The 15,726-nt window shown below is 34.2% G+C and overlaps 1 protein-coding gene and 1 pseudogene across 2 annotated transcripts in view; one reads left to right on the forward strand and one right to left on the reverse strand.

Moving 5' to 3' along the window:
- NUBPL (NUBP iron-sulfur cluster assembly factor, mitochondrial) overlaps positions 1 to 15,726 on the forward strand; it is a 176,702-nt gene that overhangs the window by 101,062 nt on the left and 59,914 nt on the right. The window lies entirely within an intron of this gene.
- Positions 14,134 to 14,902, reverse strand: LOC116153505 (cell division cycle-associated protein 3-like; annotated as a pseudogene).

Genomic DNA, 15,726 nt, shown 5'->3' on the forward strand with positions numbered 1-15,726 from the left:
CCTGAAACTAATATAATGTTGTATGTAAATTAAACTTCAGTTAAAAATTCATTGAATTGTACATGTAAAATGGGTGAATTTCATGGCATATAAATTATACCTCAGTAGAATAATTTACAAAAAAATAAAGATACTATGATTAAGAAGTAGCAGGTACAATGCACTATAAAAATAGACCATGAAGATGAGTTACTGGAATTATTAGACATAGACTATAAACAACTAAGCTTGTTATGTTCAAATAAATAAACCTAAGAATGAAAATTCAGCAAGGAACTGGAAACTAGAAGAAATTAGCAAGCAGATTTGAAAAAGAACCAAATAATTCTAGAACTGAAAAATATACTACTTAAAACTTAGTCATTATATTTAACATCAGATTAGATAAAACTGAAAAGGAAATTAATGAACCAGAAGATAGGTTAAAAGAAACAATTCAAAATGCAACATGGGACATTGAAAAATAGAAAATCCAAAGAAGAGGGCAAGAGATGTAGACATTCAATGCAGAGAACTAGAAATTGAGCGAGCTTGAATTCCTCATTCCATCCTTAGCTTATAGAATAGTTTTTACTTAGACACATTACTTTCTTTGTGCCTCTGGATTTTATAATCACTTTTAAATTGAATATTTATGTTAATGCAATTTTTACTTATTTAGCTTAGTCCATTGATTGCTCAAATTTTTTTTACTGTAACTTCTCCCTTCTCCTATTCAGTCATTTAAAGAAAACATGTACTAAGAAATATTTGCCAGACCCTAAGTTAGGTACCAAGAATGGATACAAAGAACCATTTGGTCATGAGAAGCTTAAAGATTACTGTCATATGTCAATCAGTTTGTGTTTGGACAGCTGAGAGACTGAATTCCTAGAAGTACCCTGTGCCCTGAAAGCCCAGAGTCAAGTAGCACATCGTTGTGTGTAGCTTCAGGAATAACTCTTGCTCCTTTCCTAGCCTCCCTCAGAAAAGAGCATCACCAGAAGATATTCTGAATCTTATCTACAGCACAGTCAAATCTATAATATAAACTAAGGATGGAATTTGGAATTCAAGCTGACCTCAGATTTCTCATTTTTAATGTTGAAAAGAAGCTGGACCCACTTACAGTACTATTGTTACTTTTACTGACTGCAGCCTATTTCCTTTCTCCTTTAACTTTCTCAGTTTCAGAAGTAATTAGTTGGATTAGACTCTGGACAACTCATTTAACTATTCTGTGTATTCAGATCCTTTTTAAAAAATTAAAAATAGAAACAGGACCTTCTTTATATATTCTCAAAGCTTTACTGTGTTTAAAAACTTGAATTAAATTATATTCCAAATTCTAAAAAAATGAGGAATGAGAATTGAATTTTATCAGTTCCTTCCTTTGGCATTTGTGGTAATAATTTTTAAACATTTTTCTTTATTTGCTTAATTTAATGAACTATATTAATAGATCTTTTGGTGTTCAACAAATTTTACATTTCTGGGATCATATTCCTTTAATGCACTGCTAGATTAAGTACACTAGTTTTAAAATGTAGGATTGCAATAGTCTTTTTTTGTGTTTGTTTATCTCCACATTGAAAAAACTTCAAAACTATCTGGACCAAATGACTTTTGGAGTTAGTTGGTCTTTGACTATTTTCCATTTTCTTGTGTTATATATTTATTCATTCATGTTTTCTACTTCTTGTGTCAGTTTTTGTTAATTCCTAGTTTCTTAGGAAATGATCCATTTCATCTAGTTTGAACATTTTATTGGTATGATATTGTACTTATTCTCTTATAATATCACCTCTCTTCTTATTCCTGATATTTTTTCTTGATGAGATTTTTCAAAATGTTGTCTTACTTTATTGCTCTTTTATGAGGAAAATAAGCTTTTGATTTCATTTACTGAGTTTACCGGTCATTTTACTTTGCCTTATTGAGGTATAATTTACATATAGTAAAATGCAAGGATGATAAGTGAACTTTTCGGTGAGATTTTGATATTGGGTACACCCATGTATCCAATATCCAAAACAAGATAAAGAGCATTACAACAGAAACTTACCTTGTACTCCTTTTCAGTCAGCTCCTTTCCCTATCCCTAGAGGCAACAACTTTCTGAAATTTTTAAATCATGAATTAGTTTTGTCTTTGTTCAACATAAAGTTTTTGAGATTTATCAGTGTTGTATATATTAGTAATTTGTTCTTTTTTGCCAAATATTATTTCATCATATGAATATACTGCAAATTATTTACTCTCTTGTTGATGGATAATTGGTTTGTCTCCTCCCTGCCTATTTTTGGTTATTATGTGTAACGTTGCTATTATAAACACTCCTGTACAAGTCTTTCTGTGAGCATGTGCTTTTTATTTTTTTGTGTGTGTTAATGACTAGGAATGAGATTGCTGAGTTATGGGATAAATATACATTTAACTTTATAAGAAGCTACCGAAGAGTTTTCCGAAGTCATCATACCATTTTATACTCCCACCAGCAATGTGTGAGAATATCATTTGCCCTATATTCTTGCCAATATTTGGTGCTGTCATTCTTTTTGATTTTAGCCATTCTGGTAAGAGTGTAGTGGTATCTTACTGTGTTTTAAGTTTGCATTTCTCTGACTACCAAAGAATGTGAGCACCTTTTCATGTGGTTAATAGCTGTTGGAGTATCTTCTTTTATGAAGAGTCTGTTTAGTCTTTTGCTCATTTTTAAATGATTGTTCTTTGTTGATTTGTAAGAGTTTTTAATATTCTCGTATCAGTCATATTTATTATATAATAAGATGTAACTTCATCTGTCTATAGAGAGAATGAGTGCATGTGTGCAAGTGAGAGTTTGAGGAGGGCGAGGTAAAGAGAGAAGGAAAGAAAAATATTTTCTTGGACTCACTTACACATTTTTAAATGGTGTCTTTTGATGGACAGATTATTTTTAATTTTGGTTCTGGCTTTTATGTTTAGGCCTGTGATTCATCTCAAATTAATTTTTGTGTATGGTGTGAGAAGGAAGTTGAGGTTCATTTTTTTCCCGTGTGTGTGTATCCAGTTTTCTAGCACTAAATATAAGAAGATGCTTTCTTCCATTTAATGGACTAGAAGCCTTGGATGAAAGGAAAATTTGTATGTATGTATGTATTTATGTATTTATGTATGTATATATGTATAGATAGATAGGTAGATAGGTGTAGGGGTGTGTGTGTGTGTGTGTGTGTGTGTGTGTGTGTGTAAGGGGTTCTGTTTTTGGATTCTGTATTCTTTTATCTGTCTTACACCAGTGCTACATAGTTTTGATTGCTGTGGGATAGGCTTCTGGATTTGTTTTCTTTTTAAAGGATTATTTTGGGAATTTTACATTGTGTGCATTTCCATAGAAATTTTTGAATCAGCCTGTCAGTTTCTTCGAAATGTTTGCTGGAATTTTGCTAGGGATTATGTGAAAGTGATAGCTCACTTTGGAGAGAACTGCCATTGTAACAAAAGGAGTCTTCTGATCCATGAACATTATATACCTTATCATTGATTTAGATCTTTTAAAATTTCTCACAGTAATACTTTATAGTGTAATAAACTTGCATATCTTTTATTAGGCTTATTTCTAGGTATCTTTGTTTTACTTTTAATTTCATTTTTAGTTGTATATTGCCAATATTTGGAAATAACAGTTTCATTTTGTATATTGACCTTAGGGACTATATTTCTAAAATCATTTATTATAGTAGTTTTTGTAGATTCCATTGGGTTTTCTCCATGTGTAATAATGTCATCTAGGAATAAAGAAGCTTTCAATTTGTAGTATTTAGACCTTTTATTTCTTTTTCTTGACTTACTGCAAAGTGCTGAATGGCTTTTTCAGTATAATGTACAGTGGTAAGAATGGATTTCTTCATCTTATTCCTGATCTTTGTTTGCAAAGTGTTTAATATTTCACCATTAAGTAAGTACATCAAGTAAGTAACCTGTAGTTTTTTATGGATACCATCTATCAGCTGCAAATAGTTCTGTTCCTACTTTGTTGAGAATTATCATTATGAATGGGTATTAAATTTTATCTCATGCTTTTCTATGTGTATGTTGAGAAGATCATATAGTTTTTCTCCTTTATTCTGCTAATGTGATAAATTACATTGGTTTTTATAACTTAGACCTACCATGTATTCATGAGATTAAATCCCTTTGTCATGATGTTTTATCATTTTTATAGTTTGCTGAATTTATTTTTCCAGTACTTGAGGAGTTTTTAACCTATGTTTATGAGGGATATTGGTCTATAATTTTCTTCTATTATGCTACCTTTGTAGTGGTTTATAGTCAAGGTTGTCTTCAGCTTTTTGGTTTTGTATAGCATAAAATTCTTCATTTTTAAATTACTTTCCTCTTACATTTTCTCAAGGTTTATTATTATTTTCTAATTTTTAGTTGAATCTTCTTTTGAGTCATAAATGTCTATAAATATTCCTCTGAGTATTGATGTGGCTGCCTCATTTTAAATAGATGTTGTATATTATTTGTAAACAAAGATATGAAATGTTGCAGCAGGAATACTATATACCTTAGTCACAGATAAGTTTCCAGTAATGGTTCGGTACATACTCAGGCTTCTGCTAGCTGCCCCTCTTCTGTGATTGCTATATAGTCTCTGTAGACCTGGCCTTTGACCTCCAATTTATAGCCAAAAAGATAAATCAGGATGTTCTGATGAGATAAAATTTTATGGTCCCTATTATGGCAGGGCCAGGTCCAAGGTTTTCAACTTGACTTTGGACATTTTAAACTGGATAATCCTTTGTTGGGAGAGGAGGGGGGCTGTCCCTTGCACTGAAGGATGTTTAGGAGCATATCTGGCTTTTATCTACTAGATCCCCATAGCAGCCCTACTTTTGACAGTTGAAATTTTCTCTAGATATTGCCAATGTCCTGGGTTGAGGATGAGGTCAAAATTATACCTGGTAGAGAAACACTGCTCTAAGCCTTTATCTTTGTGTCATTTTTGTTATTTCTGTGGATCTAATAAGTTTCCATGCAAAACGGATAAATATTAACTTGCTTTTTCAATTGATAGCAAACCAGGAAGAATGTGGCAAAGGCAGATGTCAGCTGCTTCAAGCAGTAAGAAAATTATGGATTAACTCCTTTTCCTCCTACCTTGTTTTGTTTCACAAGTGGTATCTGGACCAGGGACTAAAGACATTTGAATGTATGGTTCAAATAACAGAAGAGTCCAGGGGAACAGTATCTCTTTGGTGTCTGTTGCTTAGATATCTCCCACTAATCTTTTAACTGAGAAGCAGAACTGCTTCCCTGGTTTTGAAAATCAGAGTGGATATACATTCATAATCTTGGACAGTCAGAAAGGCACATTGCTTTTTATATTTCACTCGTGTGATAAATATCTGAAGCATGCTTCACAGACTGCTATAGTGGCACATAAAACATTCTCTCAATAAAGGTACTCCTTACAATAGCTATATACTTGAGAGAAAATATATAACTCAGTCTTCCCATTGTTAGAAATTCAGTGTTTTTATTTTGTTTCCTCCCATTATAAATATTTGCATGAAAAATATTTTCTGTGTATTGCAAAGAGTTTATATTATAAAGCCAAATTATTTCCCAAAGGTCTGGGCAGCCATTTGTGATGTGACTTTTCCCTCCAGATGTTTCTTGACTTTTTTTTTTTTTTTTTGCCTTTTTTCTACCGCCCTAACTATAAAAGAACTTTAAAAACTATTTACTTAACAATGAAATATGTAAGGCACACTGACCTTAATGAATTATACACACCTGCATAATTGCTACCCAGATCAAAATCTGGAACATTTTTAATATGCAGGAGGTTCCCTTTTGTTCCTTCCCACTCAGTGCTCACTCTCAGAGGTAACTAGATATGATTGATGAATATTTATTTATATATAAGTTCATGTGTATTTATTTTTCAGCATTTTTGAGGTATAATTGACAAATAGAATTATATATATTTAAATTCTACAGTGTGATGATGTGACATATGTATGCTTCGATATACTTACCACAATCAAGTTAATTAACATTCATCACCTCACATTACCATAATTTTTTGGGTGTGTGTGGTGAGAATGCTTAAAATCTACTCTAGATAGGATTTCTTTAAATATTTATCAGTTTTGCACATCTTTAAACATAATGTAATAGAATCTTTTATGTCTTATGTTTTCCTCTCGACATAATGCTGTGAGATCCATCCATGTTTTTACTTGAATCCTGGATGTTTCTTTATTTTCAGCTGTACTGAGGTATGTTGATAAATGATATTAAAATATATTTCAAGTATACAACATGATGATTTGAAAGGATTCCCACCATTGAATTGATTGACAGATCCATCACCTCACATATTTATTTTTTTTAAACTTGTTAAATTTTTTTGGTGTTAGCATAAGTTCTACTCTCTTAGCAAATTCCAGTTAAATGTTACCAACAATAGGCACCATGTTATACATCAATACTCAGACCTTATTCATCTTATAACTGAAAGTTTGTACCTTTTTACCAGCCTCTCCCTATTTCTCCCACCTTCCAACCTCTGGCAACCACCGTTCTCCTTTGTTTATGATTTCAACTTTTTTTTTAGATTTCCCGTAAAAGTGGTACCATGCAGTATTTGTCTGTCTCTTTTTTCTACCACCCTAACCTATAAAAAGAACATTAAAAACTATTTACTTAACAATGAAATATGTAAGGTACACTGACCTTAATGTATTATACACACCTGCAAATTTATTTCATTTAGAGCATAATTCCCTCCATGTTCGTTTGTGTTGTTGCAAATGGCAAGATTTCCTTCATTTTTAAGGCTGAACAATATTCTATTGTATATATGTACCACATCTTTATTCATTCATTCATCTAAGGACACTTAGGTTGTTTCTGTACCTTGGCTTTTGTGAATAGTGCTGAAGTGAATATAGGAATACAGATATGTCTTTGAGATAGTGATTTTGTTTCCTTTAGTATGTCATCTTTGGAAGAGTGATTATGCTAGTACTTTGCCTGTTTTTTAATTGGATTATTGTGTTTTGGTTATTGAATTATGTAAGTTCCTTATATATTTTGGATATTAACCCCTCACTGGATATGTGATTTACAGATATTTTTGGTTGCCTTTTCATTTTGTCTATAATTTCCTTTGCTAAGCAGAAGCTTTTTAGTTTGGTGTAATCCCACTTGTTTACTTTTGCTTTTGTTTCTTTTGCTTTTGGTGGCAAATCCAAAATATCATTGCTAAGACTGGTGTTGAGCTTGCCCCGTTTCCTTCTAGGAGTTTTACAGTCTCAGATCTACTTTCAATTCTTTAATCCAGTTTGAGTTGATTTTTTGTGTATGGTGTAAGACAGAGATGCAGTTTCATTCTTTTTCATGTGGCTGTCCAGTTTTCCCAATATCATATTGAAGAGATTTTCCCCATTGTGTATTCTTGGCTCCTTTGTTGAAAAGTAATAACATATGTGCTTGGTTTTATTCCTGACCTCTTTATTTTGGTCCATTGATCTATGTATCTGTTTTAATGCCAATACCATACTGTTTTTGATTTCCACAGCTTTGTAATATAGTTGGAAATCAGGAAGAATGATGCCTCTTGCTTTGTTTTTCTTTTCAAGATTGCTTTGGCTATTTGGGTCTTTTGTTCCAAATAAGTTTTAGGATTGTTTGTTCTATTTCTGTGAAAAATGCCATTGGAATTTTGATACAGATTGCACTGATCTGTAGATTGCTTTTGGTAGTATCGACGTTTTAACAATATTAATTCTTCTAACTCATGAACACAGAATGTCTTTCTATTTATTTGTGTCTTCTTTAGTTTCTCTTGTCAAAATTGTATAGTTTTCAGTGTATAGATCACCTCCTTGGATAAATTTATTCCTAAGTATTTTATTGTTTGTGACAGAAAACATTTTTGAGGGACTGGGAGAGAATTTTTGTGTGAGAGTCAATATAGAAAAAAAGGGTGAAGTTTTCCTGAAAATATAAACTGTTGTTTGTGTGTCACATTAGTTAACAAATGAAAGAACCCAAACTTATCAGTGCCTCTGTGCTGCTCTCCTCAGGGTGTGCAGAGCATCAGGAGTTCAAATGGCAGGAAAATTTTGTTTTCCTCCACCCACTTCAGCACTTGCCTACAGGTCTCTAGTAGTTCTCAATTCCTTGTTCCTTTTCAGCTCTGTTTTTGTGTGTTTTCATAATTTTATTTCTTCCTGATTTCTCCAAGATCTTTTAGGGTTGATAACTTTTCTTCACTGCTTTGACATTAAGAAAGGGAAAAAGATATGAGAAAGAAAAGTAAGAAGGGTCATTGTCTCAAGTTTAATAAGATTACATTCTTTAAGTGAGACTTGTGGCATCCAGGGTGCATTCTCTTCTTCAAATTGAATTTGCACATATTTTATTGATTACAGTAAGAACCCTGTAAGTGTCATCAAGAAATTACTTTAAAGTATGCAATCAGATATATAGTTTACAGTCTATGTTTGAAAATTGTAAGCTATTGTGAAAATATACTGAATAAAGTAAAAACAGAAGGTATTAATACCTTGCTAAAAGGAGATTGGGAGAGTGAATTTTTCAGTGATTGTCTAGAGTGGCCTGTGTCTTAAATAATTAGTTGGTGGATGTTTTATATGGCTCTTGTAAGCAAATGACTCTAAATATTCCTTACCCTTTAGTGTTTCAACTTTGAATTTATTATACAATATAAGATTCTAAATATTTCTGGTAGGTGAGCATCCTGTTTTGTTAATGGAAATGTCTTGTTTGCTTGGAAAGCATAACCTCACGGTGGTACTACATTGCTGTCCTCGTACTAATCAACCTAAAACAGGAGAAAAGTTTTCCTCAGGATCAGATAATCCTTGAAATTCTGGATCTGCATATCTGTACTCATTTAAAGTAATTAGGGTGACATTCTAATCAACTCCTTAGAAATTGTTATACTAATTTTTATAGTTGAGGGGAGGACTTAAGCAGAGTATTTTTGAGAGGGAGTCAAAGAAATAGAGATCAGAGAGGTTAAGAAAATGAAAATATGTGCCTTGCTAATTTTTAGGCTAAGTGATAACTCTGTTTTTCACCTTATCCAAGTTAAGAATAATATATTACAAGATTGATGAAGAAATAAACTATCAAGTAGTTACTTTGGGTAAGGCTTAGCATCTGGATAAGGAAAATCAGAAAGCAGAAACATAGGGAAAATTTTACCTGGAGGAATCAATGGGAATGAAGTAGATATAAGAAAAAAATGTGATCTTTTAGATGGAGACCGTAGATTAAGGAATTTAAGGTTGAGTAAGAGTCAGTCAGCCTTATGTCACATACATAAATAAAAGGAACTATTATCTGTTACAGATAATTTTAATAGATATATTGTCTGAGATTTGTACATTCTGTGTTTAAACAAGCAGTTTAGAAATCTTCTGACTATGCATTTTTGAATAATTGATGTTCAGAATATAATTTGTCATCTATAAAGATGTTTGATGGAACTGATTTGCATTAAAACATTCATGATGATTCTGAGTAAGAAAAATATACAGAAGCACAAAGCACTTAATTATGTTTCCTTAAAAATAAATTTCAAGAAAAGCATTTATAAGTAAGATAAAATATAGTACTTAAAGGACAATTGTATCTCAGAATTCAAAATGTTTTATAACTGCATGGGATAATAGAATTAATTTATGTATTTCAGTGTATATATTGAAGATTAAAAAAATTTTTTTATACATAATGACTTTTAAGCTTTTTAAAATGAACTCAGACTCCTTTCCTTCAACAGTTCCCTATAGGTCCAGGATATTTCTGTCTGTAATCTAATTATTGAGATTATTTGATCTTCATCGTTAATTTTTGAATTATATTCCTGCTTATCTTGTTTTCTCACTCTGTGGTTTGTTTTTTAGCTGGCAGAACTGTGTCTTTTACATCTTCTGAGTAGTTCAGTAGAGTCCAATTAACAGGGACGTTGTTGAGGCTGGGAAATGTAACCCAGAACTATCATTTGCATATTAAAAAGGTCATTCTGTCCTGGAATCCAGTTACTATTCAATAAGCTATATTTACACATAAATATAGTTATAGGACCTAATGGAGATCAGTAACATTTAGAATCTATTATCCATAAGTACAATACATATTTGAATGATTCACTACAAAGGAGTGTTTCGTTTGTCGTTTTTATCTCACCAGTCAATCAGATACTTTGTAGATGTAAATTATCAAAGTGGAGCAATATTCTAAATTTATTATATGTAGAAATGATTTGTGACAAATCTGATACTCCTTTTCTGTATGAAAATTCCGGTAATGTATCTTTAGAAATCTTGTCATTTAGGAGGTAATGTTAATTATTTTGGTTACTATTGATGGTATGTTGAGATTAGGCTCTTCTTTTCCTTCTCTCTTAAACCTTCCATGTCTTCCTCTTACTTTGTAGGGAGAGGCAAGGAAACCCAACAGGACAATTTGAATTATTGGTACTCACATAGAAATGGGACAATGGAAAATTAGCTTCTAAAAAGTGAATTGGAGTTCCTACCTTCCCCCATGATTAATTCATTAATACTAATCAACTGTTTAATGTTTTTAAGCTCTGTTTCTCCTTTTTTCTGTACCCTGGCTATTTGTATGTCCTTTATATTTGTGGTGGTCTATTAGCTGATATGAGAGATTGATAATCAATCTGGATTAAAATAATATTTAATACTATTCTTTAAATTTTTTTGCCCAGCATATTCTTTGTTAATATGTATGGGAGGATATGGTGAGAAAATAAATTATCTAAGAAAAAAGTAGAAATTTATCTTATCTGTTTTTTTTTATTTCAGCAAAAAATATTATAGAAAAATATCATAAAACAGTATTTTATTTCTACTTCCTAAAATGTTTAATTATCTTCAGATAGCATAAAGAACAAGAAAACCAGTGATAAAGATTTGGTAAGTGTTGATTTAATTTTACCCGTATCATTACCATCAGATTTTGTTTCCTAAATCTGCTTCTCCCTTAGGGTTTTCGGTAACCAGGTTGCTCAGGCAAAAAATCTAAGACTCATTCTTGATTTCTTTCTTTCCCTTACCCTATATATACAGTCTATCAGCAGGTCCTTTAGATTTTATGCTACAAATAGATCTTAGATCTATCTACTTCTCTCACCTTCTCTGCCAACCTAGTACAATTCATCATCATTTATTTAGAATACTGCGAGAACCTCCTAAGTGGTGTCTCTGCTTTCTTGCTTTCTTATATATCACTCTGTTCTCCAAATGATATTCAAAATGATCTTTAAAAACTTCCTTGCTTAAAACCATCCATATGCTAGATAACCATCTTATTATTTGGAGAACTTGACAGTAAAAAAAAAAAAAAAGCATTTATTTTATTTTTCTTATACTGTTAAATATATAGTTGCTGGACGAAATTTTTCTGCACAGAAATGTTTCAGCTGATAAATAAAGAAGGAATAATAGAATTGTAGTAGGAACATTTTACAACCCCTAATGAAGTTTTGTTACAGATGTAAGTCAGTCATTATCACTGATTTCTTATATATGTGAGTGTGTGTGTGTGTGTGTGTGTGTGTGTGTGTGTGTGTGTGTGTGTAAATAGAGAAAGAGAAAGAGAGAGAGAGAGAACGAACTATATATTACCTACCTCCTTACTGGAGTATATAACAAACTATGGAGGAGTATTGCTAGAAACTTCAGCTTGAATCTGATTAAATCTCCAGGTCTCACTACCAATTTACAGGAAATACAGGAGACAGAGAAACGTGTTAAGTGACACTGTGAGGATGGAGTCAGGAAATCCAGATTGTGGAAAATCTTGTAAGCCAAATAAGTCAATTTTTTCAACAAATAAATTACAAGGAAAAAAAGTGAAGGAACAGTGATCTATAGATTTAAAAGATCAAATAACTGATTAATTGCAATATCTGGAAATTATTTAGATTCTGATTTCAACCAATAAGCTTTTTAAAGAAGTAATACACAGGGAAATTTGAACACTGGCTAGATGGTTGATGACTTTAATAAATTATTACTGAAAATAATAGTGTAATGATAATAGTGATAGTGGTTGTATTTGCAGAGATTCTTATCTTTTAGAGATAAATATGAAATGTGTATAGATGCAGTGATATGATGTCTGAGGAGTAGATGGGAAATGAATAAAGGTACAGATTAAGTAAGACCAACCATGAATTAATAATTGTTGAAACTGAGTGATAAATATACCAGAATTCATTTTGCTGTTTTCTCCTTTTTCACATATATTTAAACTTCCTGTAATTATATTTAAAACAAAACAAAAAGCTCTCGTGCTTAGACTATAATCCAAACTATTTTAGCAGGTTCTAACCAATCTGACCTCTACTTAACCTCACCTCTACCATGGTCACCCTTGCTCAGAGTACACTTATTTCTTCCTTTTCCTCCAACACCCCAAGTTTATTCCCATCTTAGAGCCCTTGAACTTGCTATTCTCTCTGTCTGGAACCCTCTTTCCCTGGATCTTCAGTGTCTGTCCCCTCTTGACAGGTCTGATTTTAGTTTCATTTTTTTGTTTTTCAAGCCTCATTTTTAATGTCATCCTAAAAGATTGGCTGTGACAATAATCTCATCTTGTTCTAGTTTCATCAGAACACTTACCATGATTTGACATTTTCTGTTATATTTATTTATTTATTGACAGAGTGTAAACTACATGGTGGTGGCGGTAAGGACTAGACTATCTTGTTCACTTTTAAATTTCCAGCACTTCAGACAAATAGCCGGCAAATATGGTTGGTACTAAATAAATGTTTTTGAGTGAATCAATTAAATGTAAAGCTATTGAATTCTAAGACCATTATTAATCTTTTACATTTGGAATATCAACAGTATATGCTATTGTTGCCTAATGAAAGTATTTAATATTCAGTTGGCATTTTGACTATTAGTGTTTTCAAAGGCTCATGTGTGAGAGAATTAGCTCTGTAGCAAAGCTTCAGAAGGATTTTTAAAAATTTACAAAATGTCAAATTTTCTCTTAGCATTTACTTATAAAACTATTTGTATTTTGGGTAATTAATGTCACATCTTGTCTAAAAGCTGTTTTTCATATCTAGATAAGTAGAGGTTAAGTTTTGTGATATATATTTATGTGTTTTACAAGAATTTGGCGAACGTTTTCTTGGCTCACGTGAATGATAGTGAAATACTTACATCTTTCATCAAGATGGAACTAAGAAATTGTTTATAGATAAATGCATAGAGGAGATGAGGCTGTAAAATTATGAGACTTCTCTTTAAAAAAAACACAGGAAATAGTATATTTTTTATAAACAAATACAGATATCTGTCTGCCTATCTATCTATATATCTCCAAGTAAGTGGTGTCATTCAAAATAACTGCTTAGGGAAGTTGTTCATAATGGTTATTAAATAAAATGATGTGTTTCACTGCTAAAATGATTTTCATAGTAATATTTATTAGTAGAGATGCATGTGTGACGTAAAGACTGGTGGATTCCCTCCTCCTTGTGTCCTCGGGAAATTTTCCCTCCACAGCACAGTTTGGACTCCACAGTTGGGCTCACTTTGCTCTGGCCAGTTCCTTGCACCATCCTTCACATGTGGCACATCGGAGTCTTAGATCTTGGCCTCTCCACCACTATCTGCTCCCTTCTTTACTATCTCCTATTAAGTGCTGCAGATTGGAAACTTCTTCAGGTTTGACTGTTTACGAAGATGTATTTTACTCTGAGTGGGTTTGTTTGTTTGCTCGCTCATTTTCCCAATTATTTCTCTATTCAGTACAGGCTTATTGCAGCTTGTCATGTGGGAAACACAAGCTTTGAGATTATAGGGAATAATACAGAGATGAACTGAGCATAATCTACTTATTCGAGGGATGTTGCCTTTGATAGTTTCATTTTTGGAGTTTCTCTTTTGGAATTGCCTTTAGAATGAGTTTTTAAGTTACTGCCTATGTACCCGCACATTTATAGTCCTATCTTAATTTAAGAGAAGCCAGGGGAGACAAGCCTATCCTCAATCTCCCAGGGAAAGAAGGGGTGAGAGGACACAGAATATCACTAGGCTCTGGATAAACCAATGCTAGGGCCACACAGGGCCTAGTTCTTTACCAGGGGAAGTGCTGATTTCCCTTGTTATGGTCCTGGCCTTGCCCCCAAGCTTGCCTCCAGTTTTTAGAAGTCGCGCAGTTTCCAGAGTGGCCCCTTCCTTTAGTTCCCTAGTATTTTCACTTAGGGGAGAGGGCTGCTTACCCTGCTGTGGTGTCAGGGTCCTGGGGGAGTTGTCCTCCTATAGGGTGGTGAGTGGAGATCTCCCTGGTACTCTGCTGTTTGATTTCCATCTCTTGTGCTTAGAACCTGAAGATCAGGGAGGCTCAAGGTCTCTCAAGGGCTTGCCTGAGCCCTGGCTGGCCATAGCGGTTTCTGTGTGCTGTTCTGTTTCCTCCTTGGAAAACACCTTGGAAGGAAGCTCAGTCTGGCTCCAGGGTGCTGTCTGGTCCTCAGGGGATAACTGGTGCCCGAGGGCAATTCCAATTCAGATGAAGGTGCCTCTGGGGAGGATTCAGTTTGGGGGCTTTAGTCTCAAATACTTCACTGAGCTGTTTCACCAGTGAGTTTGGTGGGGGGTCTGGTCTCTGCTGCTGGAGCATAGGTATCCATGCAGTACCAGAGATGGAAGAGGAGGGATCTGAGTCTGGGCCTGATTAGGACACTTCCACTGCTCCTCTGTGGGAAAGTTGGGCTGTGGGGTTTGCACCTGGACAGGATTGCACAGGATGCCTGCACTGAATGATTGGGGATCTGCCAGTCGAGCCAAATGCTTGCTGTGCAGTGGAGGCCATGTGGAATGACTGGGTTGCTCTTGGCTGAGCCCATCTCAACCAGGAGGAATAGGGTGGGTTAGGGCCCAGCCCATCCTGGGCTGGAAGGATGCTGGGCCTCAATTCCACCTTTGGGTGCATAGCAACTTCTCCAGTTTGTTGATAGATGATAATTTTTTTTAGCCATTCTCCCTTTAAAGGACACTGAGGTCACTCTCTTGCCTTCTGAGACAGCCCACACTCTGTGGAGTGTGCGTTTCTCTGAATAAATCTATTATCACTCAACTGTGGCTTGCTCTTGAATTCTGCGCAAAGCCAGGAACCCTCACTTGATGGAACGCATCCCACGGACTTGCCTGGGACCTGGGACATGGCCTCTTGTGCCCCATTTTTCCTACAACATCTCCTCTGGCAACCACTCAAGAGACCAAAAATGGCCCTCGGAGGGCATAATCTCAATCTCTCTGTTGGGCTATGGCTCCCCTCTTTGGAGAGTGGTTGGGACTCTTGTCCTACATCGTGCAGATTCCAGTATCCCCTTAGGGATCTGGCAGAGACGAGTTCTCTAGCCGTGAAGGAGCCTATCGAGCCCAAGGCTTTTCTTTCTCGATTTTTCTCATTCTCCTCTATTGCTCTATCTCTCGGGAGTTGAGAAGACCCAAGGAGGTGACAACCTAGACATCCAAATTAAGACCACGTGGTAAGTAATTGGACAGTTATTGCTGTACTTGGATGCTGTTACAGAAGTGCTTCATCTTCAAGAAGATTCATGAGGCTATGAATCAAGATGATGGCTGTACAAGGATTCTAGCCTGTACCCCTCTCTGACTTGAAACAAGAAGCAGTCCTGCCCCTGGGACCCCTAGATCAGACATCCAA

The sequence above is a fragment of the Camelus dromedarius genome, chromosome 5 (genome assembly GCF_036321535.1).
Source record: "Camelus dromedarius isolate mCamDro1 chromosome 5, mCamDro1.pat, whole genome shotgun sequence".
NCBI lineage: Eukaryota > Metazoa > Chordata > Mammalia > Artiodactyla > Camelidae > Camelus > Camelus dromedarius.